This window comes from Phocoena sinus, chromosome 6, assembly GCF_008692025.1.
Source record: "Phocoena sinus isolate mPhoSin1 chromosome 6, mPhoSin1.pri, whole genome shotgun sequence".
In the NCBI taxonomy this organism is placed as follows: Eukaryota; Metazoa; Chordata; class Mammalia; order Artiodactyla; family Phocoenidae; genus Phocoena; species Phocoena sinus.
This window is the reverse complement of record NC_045768.1, coordinates 42,826,726-42,841,112: the sequence shown is the minus strand read 5'-3', so window position 1 is coordinate 42,841,112 and position 14,387 is coordinate 42,826,726.

Sequence of the window (14,387 nt, the reverse complement as noted above, 5' to 3'; positions counted from 1 at the left end):
GTAAATTTTTCATTTGTTCTACTTTGTATTTCTTTACTGTGGCTTTTTATTTCTTTGTTGGGATTTTTTATTTTAAGCAAGTGCATAATTGCTCATAGGAACATTTTCATTATGGCTATTTTAACATCTTTGTCGAGTAATCCTAATATCTCTGTCGTCTTAATGTTGGTATCTACTCAGTGTCATTTTGCATTCATTGTGAGATCTTCCTGGTTCTTAGCATAGTAAGTGATTTTTTTCCCCCAAAGGAAACCTGGACATTTTCATATTGTGTTATGAGACTTTGAGTCTTATTTAAACCTTCTATTTAAGCTGGGTCTGACACCACTCCTTTATGGTGGGGGGGGGGGTACCACCTTGTTCCTGCCAGAGAGAAGTTAGGATGAAGAATGGCTCCTTGCCATCACCATGAATATATTCCTAACTCCTTCTCTGACCTTTGCCCTGGCCTCCACATGCCCCCTGGACAGGCCTGGTTTGGGAAGTTGATATATGAATTACATATTTAAACACATATGGTTAGTGCAAAATTTACAATAATAAAAATCTAACTTTCTGCTCAGTAGAAGACTAGAAGAAATTTGAAAAAAGTTGGTTGATAAAGCTAGGATTTCCCTAGAAATCCTAGAGGATTTGGAGGAATGGTCTAGGAAGACAATCTTTAATATTTTGTATTCAAGACAACTGATTTCAAGAGGCAAAATGGAGTAGAAGCAATATGCCCAAGAAAAGAAGGTATTCATTCTGCCATCCACTTGAGCTTCATTTTATTAACTAACATCGGGAAGGAAAGAGTTATAAGGGTAGCTTACAGGTTTAGCTAAGAGCAAGGCCTGTGTCACAGTGGGGCAGTAAGCCAATAAGAAGAAATCCATGTCTACTTAGTCCCGTTGGTATTTCATCATCACTCAAATGCACTAATGCTTAAAGAATGCACTTCACATAGTTTCCTTTCCACATCATTTTATTTTCCCCAAACACATCTATCTCTTGGGGAATTCATGGCTTCCAGCTTTTACTTTTGGAAAGTTGTGAGCTATTTACCAACCACAACTCCATCTGCAGAAAATTTGGGCTGACACACAATTGCTGCTCTCAAAAGTTTTGACTGACACTGTGCCAAGTGACCTCAAGGACGAAGTGATCAATTCTTGGGCTAGTCTCCCACTTGGATGTTGGTCTAGCTGGGCTATGAGAAAGGAGGGAGATTCTCAGTGTAGCACCTGGGACAAGTCTCAAAGCCTTCTTTGCTTGTGAACCTTCAGCTTCAAAGAATATCTGACTGAAAGAATATCAAGGTTGGGGCCCAATAGGAGGCAAGGAGAGCTGAGAAGTGTGTGTTTATGCCTGTGAGCCTGGAGGTTTCCTTGCTGGAACAGTTAACTTGTGACTGTCTTGCTGGAAGGCTCTAAGAGGTATTCGCCATATGACTCAACTCTGTAAGTGCCATCTCGGTTCTGAGAGGGGTCTCACCAGTTGGTATTTCTGTGCTATACCCAACCATACTCATTGGAAATGGCTTTTTAATCTTATATTGGTTTCTTATTGCTGCTGTAACAAATTAGCACCAACTCAGTGGCTTAAAACAATGCAAATTCATTATCTTACAGTTCTGGAGGTCAGAAGTCTGACATAGGTCTCACTGGGCTAGAATCAAGGTGTGGGCAGGGCTGCTTTCCTTTCTGGAAACTCTAGGGGAAAATCTGTTACCTCGCCTTTCCTAGCTTCTAGAAGCTTCCTGCGCTCCTTAGTTCATGGTCCTCTTCTATCTTAAAAGCCAGCAGTGGCCAGTTGAGGTCTTCTCACATCACTCCAGCACGGACTCTGCTGCCTCCCACTTTTACTTTTAAGGACCCTTGTGATTACACTGGGCTCACTCAGATAATCCAGGATAATCTCCCTATTCTAAGGTCATCTGATTAGCAGCCTTAATTTCCCCATCACATATGATTTAATATAGTTATAAATTCTGGAGATTAGGGTGTAGATATCTTAGGGGGGCATAGTTCTACCTACCACAGAACCCCCACTGCCCTTGGAGTTTCTCATCATCAGAGTTTAGTAGTTTATAGTTGTGTTTTCACCTGTTGTCATGGAGACTCTGAGAAACCCTCCTGAGGCACTCCTAACCGTCTAGTATGAGTCCCCACACCATCACTTTAGCATCATCTGGACCTCTTGATTTACTTAGGACTTTGGAAGGAATTCTTTCCTATAGGATATATGGTTTTGTTTCTAAGGCTTGACGAGCTGGGCATAATGTATCGTACAAATCCTCTCCCACCTCAGAAAAGAGGGTAGCACTAGTGAGAGAGAAGGGGAAAAGAACTGAATATCTGTGTATGAAGACCATCCCTTCTTCCAAATGGGTGCATTTATTCAGTCAATGAGTATTTCTTGAGTCCCTGCCGTATGCCCAGACAATGTACTAAATATTGGGAATGTACTGGTGAGCAAAAAAGCCCAGTGTGCAAGTTTCTAATAGTCTGCTGGAAGGTACAAATATATTTTTTAATATTTATTTATTTATTTGGCTGCACTGGGTCTTAGCTGTGGCACGCAGGCTTCTCTCTAGTTGTGACGTGCAGGTTTTCTCTCTCTAGCTGTGATGTGCAGGTTTTCTCTCTCTAGCTGTGGTGCAAGGGCTCCAGAGCGTGTGGGCTCTGTAGCTGCGGCACGCGGGCTCTAGTTGAGGTGCACAAGCTCAGTAGATGGGGCGCGGGCTTAGTTGCCCCGCGGCATGTGGGATCTTAGTTCTCCGACCAGGGATCATACCCGCCTCCCCTGCTTTGGAAGGAGGATTCTTTACCACTGGACCACCAGGGAAGTCCCTGGAAGGTACAGATATTAATCAAATAGTTGCACAACCAAATGTAAGGCTTATATTTAACTAGTGCTATGATGGAGAAATATATGTCACCATATTGACCATAATAAGGGGATTGGAGCTACACAGAGAGGCCAGGGAAAGCTTCCCTGAAGGTGAGAAAATAAATCTGAGATTTGAGCTCAAAGTGAGGAATTAATTTGGAGTTGGTTTGGTGGTATAAGAAGAAAGGAATACTCATGGAGAAGGACGAATACTCATGTGCAAAGGTCCTGTAGCAGGAGAGCACGGTGAGGATGCAGCATGTAAACAAGGTTGATGCAGCAGGAACACCGGGAGCTAAGGTGAGCTTGCTGCCAGGTGAACCTGGCCAGGTAGGCTATGTTAAAGGCTTTGTCATTATTTTAAGAGTTTTAAGTCAGAGGCGGGGAGGGGACTATGTAATGTGTGTATTGAAAATTTCTCTCTGGCTGCTTTGAAGAAAACAGATTTTAGGGGACACTGTATGGATGGTAGGCCAACACAAACAAATTAGGAGGTTATTGCCACAGTTTAGGTGAGAAGTCCTGATATTGTGAACCAGGGTAGTAATGAGAGAGACAGATGTGCATTAAAGAAATATTTAGTAGGTAAGATTATGAGGACGTGATGATGGATTAGATTTGGTTAGTATGGGAGAGAGAGATGAAAAACGCTGAGCAGAAGAATGGGAGTAGATTTCACACCTGTTGACTTTGGGGGTTTTTTCCTTTCCGTTTTATTGAGCTATAATTGACCTACAGCACTGTGTAAGTTTAAGGTATATGGCTTAATGATCTGACTCCATATATCGTGAAATGATCATCACAATAAGTTTAGTGAATATCCATCATTTTATATAGATACAAAATTAAAGAAATAGAAAAAACTTTTTTCTTGTGAGAACTTAGGACTTACTCTCTTACCAACTTTCATGTATAACATACAGCAGTGTTCATTATATTAATCACGTTGTACGTTACCCCCTAGTGCTTATTTGTCTTACGACTGGAAGTTTGTTCCTTTTGACCACCTTCACCCAATTCCCCCTCCCTCTGCGCCCATAACCCTGATTCTGGTAAAAACCGCAAATCTGATCCTTTTTCTGTAAGTTTGTTTATTTGTTTCTGAAGTCTAGTCGACCTACAACACTATATTAGTTCCTGTTACATAGCATAGTGATTTGGTCTTTCTATACATTTCAAAATTATCACCATAACAAGTCTAGTTATGATATGTCACCATACAATAATATCACATGTGCTGGCTCACTGGTGGGCAGAGCTGGGTTCCTGGGGTCTCTGGCTACAAGGCCCTGGGGGTCCCTGAACGGATGTCAGCCTGCTGGTGGATGGGGCCGGATTCCACGGTGGCTGGTTAAGGGACCCAAGGTGTCCTAGAGCTGGTGTTGGCTTGCTGGTGGGCAAGGATGGGGTCCGGGGGCTTGGGGGCTGATGCGGGCCTGCTGGTGGGTTAGCTGGATCGTGGGGCTAGTGCTGGCCCACTGGTGGGCAGAGCTGGGTCCCAGGGTCTCTGGCTGCAGGGCCCTGGGAATTCCAAGGCTAGTGTCAGTGTACTGTTATATGGGGCTGTGTCCTGGGCCCTCTGGTGGACAGAGACAGGTCCTGGGGCAGCTGTGAGCTCAGGGGGTCTTAAGGCAGCAGGCCTGCTGGTGGGTGAGGCTGTGTCTCTACCCGGCTAGTTGCTTGGCCTGCAGTGTCTCAGTACTGGTGCTGACAGGCTGGTAGGTGGGGTTGGGTCCCAGTGCTGTTAAGTTCAAGGGATGATTCCAAAATGGCACTTGCACGGGTGTGCACATGGTAGAATGAACTCCCCAAAATGGCTGCCACCAGTGTCTGTGTCCCAGGGTGAGCTTCATTTGCCTTAAGCATCTCTGGGAGGCTCTCCAAGATCAGCAGGTGGGTCTGACCCAGGCTCCTCCCAGAGTACTGCCTCTGCCCTGGGTCCTGGAGTCTGTGAGGTTTTGTGTGCACCCTTTAAGAGTGGATTCTCTATTTCCTAGAGCTTTCTGGGTCTTCCGAAAGTAAGCCCCACTGCCTTCAAAGCTGAACTTTCTGGGGGCTTGTCTTCCCAGTGCAGGACCCCTGGGCTGGGGAGCCTGATGTGGGGCTCACACTTCTTGCTCCTTGGGGAGAACCTCTGCAATTGTAATTATCCTCTCGTTTGTGGGTCACCCACTGCATGTGTGGATCTTGACTGTGCCACAATTCCAGCACACCTACCTGTCTCATCACAGTTCCTATCTTTAGTTGTAGAATATCTTTTCTGCTAGTCTTTCAGCTTTTCTCATCAATAGGTGCTCTGTAAATAGTTGTAATTTTGGTGTGCCCGTGGGAGGAGGTGGGCTCAGGGTCTTCCTACTCTGCCATTTTCTGTACCTGTTGACTTTGAACTGTCTTTCATCCACTAGCCTGTCATGTAGACAGTTGAATGTGAGTCTGGAGTCAGGCTCATAGATAGTGACTTAGGAACCATTGGCACACGGGTGGTAATTGAACTCCCTCATCTCAGTGAGTTGAAAGAAGAGAAAGGGGCTAGGAATATGACCTAAAGCTCTCCAGCATTTAATAGCTTAGTGAACCTGAAAATAAAAGAGAAGGCTAAGGAAACAGAAAAGAAGGGAGAATTTTATAACAGAAAAGAGATTTTTTTTTGAATTAATCAATTTATTTATTTTTGGCTGTGTTGGGTCTTCGTTGCTGTGTGTGGGCTTTCTCTAGTTGCAGTGAGCCAGGGCTACCCTTCGTTGTGGTGCATGGGTTTCTCACTGAGGTGGCTTCTCTTGTTGTGGAGCACAGGCTCTAGGCGTGCGGGCTTCAGCAGTTGTGGCATGTGGGCTTAGTAGTTGTTGCTTGCGGCCTCTAGAGCGCAGGCTCAGTAGTTGTGGCGCACAGGATTAATTGCTCCGCGGCATGTGGGATCTTCCTGGACCAGGGCTCGAACCCGTGTCCCCTGCATTGGCAGGCGGATTCTTAACCACTGTGCCACCAGGGAAGTCCCAGAAAAATTTTTAAAAAGCACTTCATTTCGGGGCTTCCCTGGTGGTGCAGTGGTTGAGAGTCCGCCTGCCGATGCAGGGGACGCGGGTTCGTGCCCCGGTCTGGGAAGATCCCACGTGCCGCGGAGCGGCTGGGCCCGTGAGCCATGGCCGCTGGGCCTGCGCGTCCGGAGCCTGTCCTCCGCAGCGGGAGAGGCCACAACAGTGAGAGGCCCGCGTAACGCATAAAAAAAAAAAAAAAAAAAAAAAAGCACTTCATTTCAAAAAGCAAAACGTAGTCCTTGATGTTAATACTTTTGAAACGTGAAATAAGTTAAGGTCTGAAGAATATCTTCCGTGTTTAGTGACACAGTAATCATTGCCAAGCTCAGTGAGAACTCAGAGTGAGAAGCCACACCAGAGGAGGTTGAGGAGTGAGGAAAAGTGAGAAATAAAAACGAAAAATGTTGAGAATTCTTGTAAGCAATGGTTGTGTAGACAAAAGGAATCATGACTGGAGGTGAATGAGGAGTTACAGGTGAATTAGGTTAAGCTGGTGATGGTGTTGTACATTCTTTCATATCCTTGACATTTTCTGTTTATTTGTTTTACTGGTTACTGAGAGGGGTGTTATAATCTCCAACAAAAAATCGTTTCTTTTTTCAGTTTTTGCTTCATATGTTTTGAAGTTGTGTTATTAGGTGCATATATATTTAGCATAATGTCTTCTGGATGAAATGACTTCCGTGTCATTATAAAATGTTCTTATTTATATCAGGTAATATTCCTGAAGTTTACCTTTTCAACTATTTTAATATAGGCAGATTAAAAAAATTACATTGTATGTATTTTCCCATCTTTTTATTTTTAAAAAATAGGCCTTATTGTTTTAGGGCTGTTTTAGGTTCACGGCAAAATTGAGCAGGAAATACAAAGATTTCCCATATACTTCCTGCCCCCACGAATACATACATTCCGTTATCAATATCCCCCACCAGAGTGCTACATTTTTATTACAATCAATAAAGCTACTTTGACACATTATTATAAAAGCCCACAGTTCACCTTAGAGTTCACTCTTGGTGTTGTACATTCTATTGGATTTGACAAGTGTATAATGACATGTATCCACCACTACAGTATCACACAGCACAGTTTCACTGCCCTAAAAATTCTGTTTTCTGCCTATTCATCTCTCCCTAGTTCCTACCCCTGGCAACCACTGATCTTTTTACTATCTCCATAGTGTTGCCTTTTCACAGTATGTAGCTTTTTCAGATTGGTTTCTTTCGCTTTATCATATGCATTTAAGTTTCCTCCATGTTTTTTCATGACTTGATCACTAATTTCTTTTTAGCACTGAATAATATTCCATTGTCTGGTTGTACCACAGTTTATTTATCCATTGACCTACTGAAGGACACCTTGGCTCCTTCCAAATTTTGGCAATTATGAAGAAAGCTTCTGTAAACATCTGTGTGCAGGTTTTCACGTGGGCATAAGTTGTGAACTTCTTTGGGTAAATACCTGGTAGTGCGACTTCTGGATCTATGTAACAGTAAGTTTTTAAAGAAATTGTCAAACTGTCTTCCAAAGTGACTATACAATTTTGCATTCCTTCTGACAATGAATGAGAGTTCCTGTTGCTGCACATCCTCACCAGCATTTGATGATGTCAGTGTTCTGGATTTTGGCCATCTAAATAGGTGTGGAGTGGTATTTCTTTATCATTTTAAGTTGCATTTCTCTAATGTACATGATGCGGAACACCTTTTCCTGTGTTTATTTGCCATCTGTGTATCTTCCTTGGTGAAGTGTCTTTTTATATCTTTGGCCCATTTTTTAATTCAATTGTTTGCCTTTTTTGTTGAATTTTAAAAAATTCTTTGCATATTTTTGATAATAGTTCTTTATCTGATATGCCTTTTGTAAATAATTTCTTCCAGTGTGTGGCTTGTCTTCTCATTCTCTTGGCAGTGCTTTTTGCACAGCAGAAGTTTTTAATTTTAATGAAGTTCAGCGCTTTGATTATTTCTTTTATGGATCCTGCCTTTGGTGTTGTCTCTGAAAAAGTTCTCATCATACCCAAGGACATCTAGATTTTTTCCTGTGTTATCTTCTGTGAGTTTTATAGTTTTGTACTTTACATTTAGGCCAATGACCCATTTTGAGTTAATTTTAGTGAATGGTACAAAGTCTGTATTTAGATGTATTTTTTGCATGTGGATGTCCAGTTGTTCCAGCACAGTTTGTTGAAAAGACGATCTTTTCTCCATTGTATTACCTTTGCTCCTTTGTCAAAGATCTATTGACTATAATGTTTAGGTCTGTTTCTGGGCCCTCTGTTCTGTTCCACTGATCTGCCCTTTCACTAATACCACACTGTCTTGATTACTGTAGCTTTATGGTAAGTCTTTAAGTCAGGTGGTGTTGGTCCTCCAACTTTGTTCTTTCATTTCAATATTGTGTTGACTATTTTGGGTATTTTCCTTTGCCACATATACTTTTAGAATCACTTTGTAAACATCCATACAGTAACTTGCTGTGGTTTTGACTGGGATTTCACTGAGCCTCTAGATCAAGTTGGGAAGAACTGACATCTTGACAATATTGAGTCTTCCTATTCATGAACATAAAATATTTCTTTTCCATTCTCTTTCTTCGTCTGATATTCCCATTATGCATATGTTACACATTTTGTAGTTGTCCCACAGTTCTTGGATATTCTATTCCTTTTTTTTTTTTTTCAGGCCGCACTGTACGGCATGCAGGATCTTAGCTCCCGACCAGGGATCGAACCCGTGTCCCCTGCATTGGGAGCACGGAGTCTTAACCACTGGACTGCCAGGGAAGTCCTCTGTTCCATTTTTTTCCACTCTTTTTCCTCTTTGCTTTTCAGTTTTAGAAGTTTCTATTGAGATATTATCAAACTCAGCAGTTCCTTCCTCAGCCATGTTCACTTTGCTAATCAAACATTCTTCATTTCTGTTACAATACTTTTGATCTCTAGCATTTTTTGATTCTTTCTTAGAATTTCTATCTCTCTGCTTACATTGCCTATCTGCTCTTGCACAGATCTCTCAGCATATTAATCATGGTTGTATTACGTTTCTAGTCTGAAAATTCCAATATCCCTGCCATATCTGAGTTTGCTTCTGATACTTTTCTGTCTCATCAAAGTATGTTTTTTCGCCTTGTAGTTTTCTGTTGAAAGCCATTCATGATGTCCTGGGTGGAAAGAACCCCAATAAATAGGGCTCTAGTAGTGTGGTGAGGTGGGGTGGTGTTGGGAGCATGCTATAGTCTTATATTTAAGACTTGGTCTTTTAGTGAGTCTGTGCCTCTGCCCCTGAGATGTGAACCTCACAGGTGACTGTCAGCTGGTTTTTTCCTTCCCTGTTTTAGGTGGGACTGGATGGCTAGATGGGACTATAGTTAGGTATTTCCCTTCCCCTAAGTCAGGCTCCCACAAAACCCCCATCATATAGGTGCTAGTAAAATAGATTCTCTTGAGGGCAAGCCTTGTTAAGAAGTACAAAATGTTCCAGTGTGTTTCAGAATGGTTACTTTTTATCCCCACCCCTGTCTGAAGCCAGAGGGAATTTTTCTCTGATCTTCACTGTGAGCACCTGGTACAGATCTAGGAGGTTAAAACTCACAGAAGTGTGGAGTCCTCCCTGGAATTTTTAACTCACAGATTTGTCCACACTGAACATCCCATGATTCATCGATTACAGGTCTTTCTTTCTATCCTGGTGCCAGTTCCCACAGATGCTTCTGTTTACAGGTTTGTGCTCAAGTAAGTTGTAATTCTCTATTTCTGCAGTTTTGTGGGGGGGGCAACAGTTTGCCCTGTAACCTTACTTCTGTGATGAATCTGAAGAGTTGTTGATATTGGTTTGTTCAGCTTTTTACTTGTTTTTAGGATGGAACGGCAACTTCCAATCTACTTACATGCTGGACAAAAAACTGCAAGTCTCCTTTTACTTTTACCATATCTGTGTATTTATATTTGTATTGTTTTTTCTTGTATTTATTTAGTATTTAGCATTTAGTATTTATTTAGTATTTAGCATTTATTTAGTATTTTTTATTCAGTCTGATAATCTCTGCCTTTTATTTTCAGTGCTTATGTTATTTACATTTATTATAATTAATATGGTTAGGTTAAAATCTACCATCTTGCTATTTTCTTTTTATTGTTCTTTATTTCTTTTTTTCTGCCTTCTTTCTGACTAGTGGAGTACTTTTTTATGATTTCATTTTGTCTTTTCTCTTGGTTTATTAACTATACCTTTTTATTTTGTTTTTTGGTGGTTGTTTTATGGTTCACAATATGCATCTTTAACTTATCATAGTCTACCTTTGAATAATATAAACGAATGCACTTGTAAGAACCTTAACAAATACACAGTTGGCCCTTGGACAACACAGGAATTAGGGACGCTGACCCCCTGCACAGTTAAAAATCCATGTATAACTTTACAGTCACCCCTCCACGTCTACATCTGTGGATCCAGCTAACTGAAGATCATGTAGTACTATAGTACATATTACTAAAAAAAAAATCCATGTGTAAGTGGACCTGCACAGTTCAAACCTGTGTTGTTCAAGGGTTAACTGTACTTTTATTTTCCTTGCCTATCCTTTTGCTATTGCCATCGTATCTTTTACTTTACATATTATAAACTCTACAGTGTTTTAGTACTTTTGCTTCCAACAGTTAATGATCTTTTAAAGAAACAAAAAAACGAGAAAAAAAATTATGTTTACTCATATATTCACCACTTCCAGTTTTCTTTAGTCCTTTGCATAAGAGAGATCCAGGTGCTCATCTGCTATATTCCTTTTGTGTTAAGAAGTCTTTTAACATTTATCATAGTGCAGGTCTGCTTGTACCACATTCTTAGCATTTCCCCCCCTACCCACACAGTATTCATCTTTAATTTTTTAAGGATTTCTCCTCTTACTGGATGTGGATATTTAGGCTGACTTTTTTTTGTTGAGCACTTTAAACATAGCATACCATTGTCATAATAGTTTCAGATAAGACATCTCTGTTAAATTTTATCTTGGTTTCTCTGGATATGATGTGTTTTATTTCCTTGGCTACTTTTAAGCCATTTTCCCCCTTTTATCACTGGTTTCCAGTAACTTGATTATGTTGGGTCATAGTGTGGTTTTGTGTTTATCATTCTTCGATTTGCTGAATTTTTGAATCTGTGAGTTTATAGTGTTCATGACATTTAAATTTTTTCCCATTTTTTCCAATATTTTTTTCTTTCTCTCCCCATTTACCCCTTCCCTCTGTCCTTCCCCCCTTTCTTGGAATCCATTTATATCAGTTTTCTCTAAATGTCATCAGTGAATTTTCAATTTCAGGTATTGTATTTTTTTATTTCTAGTAGTTTCGTTATTTGATTCCTTTCCTGTCTTCCATTTTTTCCCTTGTTACTTCAAGTTTTCTTTTTTTAATTGAGAAGTAATTGACATACAACATTATATTAGTTTCAGGTGTACCACATAATGCTTCAGTAATTGTATATATTGTGAAATGATTACCACTGTAAGTCTAGTTAACATCTGTCAGCATATATAGCTACAGAATTATTTTTTGTGATGAGAACTTTTAAGATCTACTCTCCTAGCAACTTTCACATATGTGCTACACTATTAACTATAGTTGTCAAGCTGTACATTACATTCCCATGACTGACTTTATGACTGCAAGTTTGTACCTTTTGACCCCCTCCACTCATTTCACCCACTGTCCGATCCCCACCACTAGCAACCACCAATACATTCTCTGTATCTATGAGCTTGGGGTTTTTTTGTTTGTTTTACCTTTTTTTTTTTTTTTTTACATTCCACATATAAGTGAAATCATACAATATTTGTCTTTCTCTGACTTATTTCCCTTATGATAATGCTCTCAAGGCCCATTCATGTTGCAAATGGCAAGATTTCATTCTTTTTTATGGCTAAATAATACTCCATTTTGTATATCTACACCACATTTTCTTTATCCTTTCATCCATTGATGAACACTTAGGTTGTTCTCATATCTTGGCTATTGTAAATATGCCACAATGAACTTGGGGGTGCAGATACATTTTTGAGTGAGTGTTTTCATTTTCCTCAGATAAAACTCAGAAATGGAATTGCTGGGTCATATGGCATTTCTAATTTTAATTTTTTGAGGAGCCTCCATACTGTTTTCCATAGTGGCTGAACCAATTTACATTCCCACCAACTATGTATAAGGGTTCCCTTTTCTTCACATCTTTGCCAATACTTTTTTTCCTTGTCTTTTTGTAATAGACATTTTAATAGGTATGAGGTGATATTTCATTGTGATTTTGGTTTGCATTTTCCTGATGATTAGTGATGCTGAGCATCTTTTTTTTTTTTTCACACGGGCCTCTCACTGTCGCGGCCTCTCCCTCTGTGGAGCACAGGCTCCAGACGTGCAGGCTCAGCAGCCATGGCCCATGGGCCTAGCCGTAGCTGTGCTCAGTAGCTGTGGCACGTGGGCTTAGTTGCTCCGTGGCATGTGGTATCTTCCTGGACCAGGGCACGAACCCATGTCCCCTGCATTGGCAGGCGGATTCCCAACCACTGCACCACCAGGGAAGCCCCTGAGCATCTTTTTATGTACCTGTTGGTCATCTGTATGTCTTCTTTGGAAAAATGTCTATTCAGATCCTCTGCTCATTTTTAAAAATTGGATATTTTTTTGCTATTGAATTATATGAGTTCTTAATATATTTTGAACATTAACCCCTTATCAGGTACGTGATTTGCAATATATTGCCCCATTAAATAGTTTTCCTTCTCATTTAGTTCATGGTTTCCTTTGCTGTGCAGAAGTTTTTTAGTTTGATGCAGTCCCACTTGTTTATTTTTGCTTTTGGTGTCAGATTAAAAAAAAAATCATCAGGGCTTCCCTGGTGGTGCAGTGGTTGGGAGTCCACCTGCCGATGCAGGGGACAGGGGTTCGTGCCCCGGTCCGGGGAGATCCCACGTGCCGTGGAGCGGCTGGGCCCGTGAGCCATGGCTGCTGAGCCTGTGTGTCTGGAGCCTGTGCTCCGCAACGGGAGAGGCCGCAACAGTGAGAGGCCCGCGTACTGCAAAAAAAAAAAAAAAAAAAATCATCACCATGGTCAATGTCAAGGAGATTACTACCTGTGTTTCTTCTAGAAGTTTTATGGTTTCAGATCTTACATTCAAGTTTTTAATCTATTTTGAGTTAATTCTTGTGTATGGTATAAGGTAATAGTTCAGTTTCATTCTTTTTCAATGTGGCTATCCAGTTTCCCAACACCACTTATTGAAGAGACTAGCCTCTCCTCATTGTATATTCTTGGCTCCTTTGTGTAAATTAATTGGCCACATGTGTGGGTTTATTTCTGGGATCTCTATTCCATTGATCTGTGTGTCTGTTTTTATGCCGGTACCATACTGTTTTGATTACTATAACTTTGTAATATGGTTTGAAATGAGGGAGTGTGATGATTCCAGCTTTGTTGTTCTTTCTCAAGATTGCTTTGGCTAGTTGGGGTCTTTTGTAGTTCCACATAATTGTTTTTTTTTTTCCCTGTGGAAAATGCCATTTAAATTTTGATAGGGATTGCACTGAATTTGTAGATTGCTTTGGATAGTATGGAAATTTAAACAATATTAATTCTTCCAATCCATGTGTGCAGAGTATCTTTCCATTTTTTTTTTTGAATTTTGAATTTTGAAATTTTTGGCTGCGTTGGGTCTTCATTGCTGTGCGTGGGCTTTCTCTGGTTGCAGTGAGCAGGGGTTAGTCTTCATTGCAGTGCATGGGCTTCTCATTGTGGTGGCTTCTTTTGTTGCAGAACACAGGCTCTAGGTGCACAGGCTTCAGTAGTTGTGGCTTGCGGGTTCTAGAGCTCAGGCTCAGTAGCTGTGGCATGTGGGCTTAGTTGCTCCGTGGTATGTGGGATCTTCCCAGACCAGGGCTCAAGCCCGTGTCCCCTGCATTGGCAGGCGGATTCTTAACTACTGCACCACCAGGGAAGCCCCATCTTTCCATTTCTTTGTGTCATATTTAATTTCATCAATGTCTTACAGTTTTCAGTGTAGAGGTCTTTCATTTCCTTGGTTAAATTATTTCTAGGTATTTTATTCTTTTTGATGAAACTGTAAATGGGATTGTTTTCTTTCTCTTTCTGATGGTTCATTATTAGTGTATAGAAACACAACAGATTCCTGTATATTGATTTTATAACTCGTAACTTTACTGAACTTATTAGTTCTAACAGTTATTCTGATGTGATCTTCAGGTTTTTTCTATATATCATTATCATATCATCTGCAGATAGTGACAGTTTTACTTCTTCCTTTCCAAATTGGATGCCTTTTATTTCTTTTTCTTGCCTAATTGCTCTGGCTAGGACTTCAAATACTATGTTGAATAAAAGTGATGAGAGTAGGCATTCTTGTCTTTCTTCTGATCTTAGAGGAGAAGCTTTCAGCTTTTCACCATTGGGTATAATGTTAACTGTGGGCTTGTCA